Consider the following 6,751-nt stretch of genomic DNA (forward strand, 5'->3'; position numbering starts at 1 on the left):
TCTTTCATGACATGACCTGGATGCTGGATGTCCCACGTGTCGGCAAAAGGAGGAAGAACCTGACCAAATCTTCAGTTGTGCTCTCGGATTAGACAAGTTGTGCTAACTTAAAAAATTTATTCTGTACTCCCTCCGTTCCAAAATACTTGACTTCCATTTGTCCAAAAATGGATGTACCTATATACTAAAACATGTCTAGATACATATATATTTTGACAAATAGAAGGCATGTATTGTGCAACGGAGGGAGTAGAATGGATGCAAGTTTTTGTATTGGGAAGAAGAGTACATCCATATATTGATAGAGCGTTGGAGTTGGCCTTACAAGTGGGACCGCAGTTGAGGAAACCGGCTATCGGCAAACCCCCACCTCGCCCGCCGCGTGATGGCTGAGTTAGAGAAACGATGAGGTTGAAGATATTGCTCTAGCATGGACTCCAAGAAATATGGTGTCAGATGGAAGTCATGCTGGTGGCGTGTGCCGTACTCCTGGACGTGAATGCTTGTTCTGGCCCATGCCACCCTACTACTCCTACTACTTACTATATAGTACTAGTATCGAGGATTCGAGGTGCTGGTTACGTACAATATGGATACAGTAAAAACACCCGCCCGACGCGCGAAGCATGTGAAGCTAGTACAAATAGTGTACTACTATTGTTGATTGGCCTCATCCGATAACCTATTGCAATGCACGTACAATTATGTATTCGGAAAATATTTTTTTGCCTCGTCGCACCACTCACTCAGAGAAGCGACTCGAAAGCCATTCATAAATTTAGTAAGTTTATCACAGGCATATCATTTTATTACATACAGCAGGTCATCAACCCACATCGACAACGAGGATACATTATAAATACTAAAGTTTTCACCACACAACAAATAACAAGCAATGAAATGAACTTCAACTCAACCATTCCTCGGCGTTGGAAACGCTTGCTTTGAACCACAAGTGATTCTCTGGGACGGGCCATCCATTGTTGATCTGGAGACCAACGCAGGACTGATCATCCAGGCTGAAGCGGCCTACTATATCAGTACCAGAGTAGGGAACCACCCAAATGTCCGAGGTATAGACACAGTTGCTTCTGATAAATGGTACTAGTAACGTTGTGTCAACAGCAGTTGGATCGCCTTTCACCATCATCGGATAGTTTTGTCCAAGGAAGAGCAAGTTTTCTCCAAGACTATCAATTCTGTACCAGGGAGAAGGAGTTGGTGCTAGCACACTAGTATCCATCCTGCCATGCAACGGGTGTTGGAATAGGTCCGGAGAGTGCGACCATGGGAGACTACACCTGCTTCCTTAGCAGTAACATCATCAGTGGGTTGTATACACACAAGAAGAGGTGATCCATCGGAATTAGTTGCCAGGCATCACAGAGTATATGGGCGCTGCTCGTCCTCATTCTCGTGATCATCACCATCGTCATCTCCCCCTTGGTTATAAAAAATTTCAAGTATAGGTGGTGGGATGTTCACAGGACCTTGGAAACACAAGAAGAAGGTTAATTAGTAAAGGGAAACTTGCTAACCCGCATGCATGTGGATGAAACAATTATAATTACGGTGGAAGACAAACGTACCGAAACTACGAGGATCCCATGCAAAAACAGTGCCACGAGTGGTGGCAGCAAACACAAGGCCCTCGTATTGAATTGCATCACAGTACTCATCCGTGTACAGAAGCTGATTTTTGAGCAATATCCATCGAGTCAAACCACCAAGGACGACAACAAGCTTGTCGAAGATAGCAACAACTTCATAGTTGTTGTAATTCCAAGAGCGGTTGGGAACTCGACAAATTGCTATCTTCCATAGAAGACAGTCACCATGATCGTATTCGAACGTAAGTACAATACCGGTGTGCTCAACCTCTGGGCAGTATGCTGAGATTTTTGGAAGTGGAACCCGGTCACGAGTGTACACATTCACAAGTTCCCACTCGCAGTTGGACCCAATGTAAACAACCCAATCTCCATTTGCGCCTGCCCAAGCCTTGCCCTCAAGCGATGGCATCTTAACATCATACGTATCATTATCAAGCGGCATCAACTTGCACAGGGCGAGGCCTCCGTCATGCCGGCGCCAGTCATCAGGGTCACGGCGAAGAAGATAGGGGAGATCAAACCGCTCCTTGACTCTTGGGTTCCTTGTAATGATGTTATAATTGAGTCAAGAATGGGCTTGAATGAACCTGCCTTGCTAGCCGAGGTGATGACGTTGCACCGATCAATGAGTTCCTCCACCACGTCATCTTTCAGATCGGGGCAAGAATAACGGGTCGTTTCCGGCCTGTTCCCTCCATGGAGAAGTCGATCGAACAATGGCAGAAGAAAGGGTGAACGGCTAAAGGAAAATGGATGAGGGAGAGGAAGAGCGTGCGATAGCAGTTCCAAATCGAGAGGGAAAGGCGAAGAGTCGGTGGACGGTTGCCGGTTTGCCACGGTTCACGAAGAGGCGCCCCGGCCTACACGTCCATTTGGAAATACTCCTACTACTCGTCGTCGTCTCACTCATATGTTGGAACGGGACCACATGTCAACGAAACATGGTGTGTAATTTCTCGTGCAAAATGCGATCTGGCCGCATTGGCCTGAGGTGCCGCATTAGTTATCGACCTTTATTTTTTTAATGGCATGCCGTTCAGTTTTGAAGCACGACTAACTGGTACTGTACGCAGAGAAAATATAAACTACTCTACCACTACTCCACCTCCAGTACTAGTAGTATAAAAAGATATATAGGCTGGAGCTTCAACGCTTTCTTGCCAAGGGCTGCCCACTTGCTTCTCACACTACCACCCTCTCTCCGGATCTAAAAAAGACGGCCCCTCTCTCCCTCCTCACCGATGGTCACAGATCCGCCGGGTAAGAAAAGGACGTGCAGCGTTGATGCACTCATCGTCGGCGAGCGAGGTCACGCACTGACGACAAGGCCGTCCTCTCAGACCTAGCACCCGCGCGGGATGGCCTCCGTCCCCAAGCTCGCTGCCAAAGTGTGTGCGGAGGACGACGACCACGAGCGAAGCCACTTGCCCCCGACCCTCAGGTATGCTACCTATTTCGAACCATACCCTTATTCTATTGCCCCATCTTCCACGTCGTTGCATGTGGATCTTTTTCCACTCCACCATCTTCCCAATTTGCTATCCTCTGCTCTGCTGGCCACGCAGATGAAAACCATAATTTTCACTATTAATGGAAACCCTACTTCATGCAGACTAATCCATGTCTGGGTTGAATAAGGAAAGGAAGAGAGACTGTACTGTCCAAGAGAGTAGGCATCGAACCCACATCTAGGTTGAAAAGGGGAAATCGGTAGCTAAGGAACGAGTCTCGTGTCTCTTGGTTGAAGAAGGGTAGAAAGGCATGACAACGCAATAGAGAATGACCAGGTCGATCGGTTTGTTGTCCTCACATAGGAAAAAGGTGGCTAAAGAGAACAAAAATGGGACATAATCCACATATGCTGCCTGGATATTTGTTGCTCTGGGCAACCATACCTCCCTCACCACTCTGCGTCTGTGGAGGTACATCGTACTGGTGCGCCCACTGTCCTAATGAGCCTCCCATGCTCTTATTGCCACTTTTTTTGCTGTTAGTATAACGCCAGCAGTCAAGTCAAGCAATGCTACTGCTAAAGTGATGCCACATTTAACTAATGCCGCTCTCAGTCTAATGCCACCAATAAATTTAAGCAATGCCATTTAATGTCACTGGATTATTTCATAGCTGTTGATTGTGGATGTATTAAAGATTTTTTCAGCTAAGGCATTCTAATGTTGTTGCACAGCCAGTATACCAACGGTGAAACTTATTACTACCTTCAGATTTTTGCATTGTTAATGCTTATAGATTACATACCTCACTTTCATGAGATAAGTTAATTTTTTTGTACAATGTCACCAAAATGCCAAGGCGCTGATGTCATTTTATTTTGGTTAAACTGCACAGACAATTATGAAGACAAGAGGAAAGGTCAAGAGTGGGCACCTCCTCCTCCCGCTGTTCTCTTGATTCGTTCGATCAAGTTTTTATGTTTGATCGATTATCAAGATTGGGGTAGCAATTTTTAAGGTCCCCCCGAGTTCAAAATGATATTACCTTGGAGGTACATGGTTTGCAATTTTTTATACTGTCATTAGTTAATAATGCTAGTTACCTTCAGACTTTTGTATTTGGTTTAATGCTCATGTACAGCTAGTATACCAATGCTGAAACTTGTTACCTTTACATTCTGTATTGTTAATTCTTATAGAAACCTTCCAGTGCTAGAGTTTATTGAAATCTGTTCAGTAAAACCATTGTACTGTACCCTGTAATAAACTAACTACTCTACTGTTGCACTAGCCACTGGATTAGTGTATATTTGTAGTATTCGAATGGTGTTGCATTAGCGTATGGACATAAATAAAGTGTGGCAAGCTTTCCCAGATATGTGCTGAAGAAAACTACTACCTGTTTTTCTAAATACTAGATGTTTGGATACTTTAAATTGAACCATGAAAATGTCTTATATTAAGGAACAGAGGGTGTAGAGTTCACTCAAATTATCCCGGTAAAGCTAGTCACCCCTTTGTTAAAATTAATGTTCATTATGTTATCGGAGGAGGTATCTATGTTTGTCTCTAATGCCTAACGACTACATACCTGACATCATGATGTAATGTTAAGTCATTTCCTTTTGTATAGTGTCACTGAATTGTCAAGGCGGTGATGGCATTTTATTTTAGTAGAACTGCACAAAATTTGCCTAAAAGAAGAGGAAAGGTCAGGAATGGCTCAGTTTTTCAGAAAAAACTATGTATGCCTTACTGACATCAGCCGTTGTTGCTTTATTTATTCCTTCAAACAGGTGGTTAGAAACAGTCTTGCTACCTTTTCCCATTAAGAAATTGGAATGCTTATGTTTGTGAGTCTATGCTTCAACTAGTGCCACTTTTATAGTAATCACACTTTCAATATCTACGCAAACAGGGATGCTCGATTTTAGTGGAACTGCACAAAAAGTCCAACTGGTTCAACATTAGGAGCATGTTTTTTTCCAAACCTTTATATCCAATTGGTGGCACTATGAGCTGTTCATTACGAAGGTACATGGTTTGCTACTATCTTGCTACTCTTTTTGTACTGTCATTAGATAGTAATACTAGTGGTTTGCATGTGAATTTATTGGCAGGGTGGACCTACATTGGAGGTGCAGGACAGGATTCAATGATTGGATGCTCAATTTCGGTTGTATCGATTTCACCTCTTCTATCACTGCAAACATGGATATCCTTGGTCTGATGAAGAATAGGCGCTATATTTCTGCTCCGAACCAGCAAATCAATTCAGTATGAAATTGTCCAGGGCAAAACATAACTGTATCAGATTGTCCAGTGCAGAACATGACAGATGCTAAGTGGAAGAGACATGTTTAAATCAAAAATACATGGTGTGGTATATGTTTACTAGCTGCTTGATATTTGTGAAGACAGAGATGTCTGCCCGTTGCTATTTGGCAAACAAACAAAGTGTCCGCAATTTTGGTTGAACTGCACAAGAGAATAGGATAGTCACTGCATGCAGTGCCATTTGAAAATAGACACAAAGATTGGATAGTCACTTCATGGACTGCAGAAAAGTAGTACTGTACTATTTACTGGCCAACACTAGGTGCTTCGTTGCTTTGGTCTGATTATACAATGGGCATCATTTTTCCTAAGTTAAAGTTTGTATTCCGAAAATAGTCTCGCAGTGTGATCGAGAGAAGACCAAATCATATTGCAGTGGATGTTCCTCCATCATGTGTGGTTCATTCTCATGGTTCCAGCTGTTGCTGAAACCACTTACGTTTGCAAGAGGAATTGTAGACTTCACAAACAAATTTGTCTTTCAGTCTGTACTGAATGTTGGCCAAGAGAAGCATCCATGTTAGTAGGAAGAACAAATGTTTTTTCTAGATCTTTGCTTTTGGAGCTACATATTTGTATATGATCTGTGAATCATTGACATGCATTAACATGTTGATCTTATGTATGGGAATCGTACTAGTTAGTTTTAGTTGCGACACAAGATCCGAAGTGGCTGATCTTTGCTTCTGGAGCTACATATTTGTATATGATCTGTGAATCATTGAGATGCATTAACTGTTACTCATTTCTGTTCACTTAGTGTTTACAAGTTACTGATCGATCACTAGCTAGCCTACAAATGCGCTCCTGGCAGTTTTATTTGCGACGCAAGATGCGAAGTGGCAGTTTTGTGAATAAAAATGCCTACCTCTGAAGAAACTGACAAGCTACACTATCGATCCTACATGGATAAAAATGCCTACCTCTGAAGAAACTGACAAGCTACACTATCGATCCTACACGGATAAATAGCGGATCACGCACGTACTACCTCCTTTCCGGTTTGCAGGGCTCAATTCAAGAAATGACCTACTCGATCCTACATGAATAAATAGCAGATCACGCACGTACTAGTACCTCCTTTCCGGTTTGCAGGGCTTAAATCAAACCTCTCACCAATCAAGGTACTCCCTCTATCCGGGTTTATTAGTCCCGTGAGCAAAGCAGCAAAACCAAGGCATGGCAATAATTAACGGCATGCAGAAGTTTAAGCCTAATTAATTCCAGCGATTTAAGTGGCTACATGCGTGCCCTCAGCTGCGACTCGTTGCATGCTGCTTCGCGTACTGCCTGCGAGCGATTCTGAGTGTCTGCATGTAGCCGGCTGTAATTAAGGCAGCTAACTGATGC

The sequence above is a fragment of the Triticum dicoccoides genome, chromosome 7B, assembly GCF_002162155.2.
Source record: "Triticum dicoccoides isolate Atlit2015 ecotype Zavitan chromosome 7B, WEW_v2.0, whole genome shotgun sequence".
In the NCBI taxonomy this organism is placed as follows: domain Eukaryota; kingdom Viridiplantae; phylum Streptophyta; class Magnoliopsida; order Poales; family Poaceae; genus Triticum; species Triticum dicoccoides.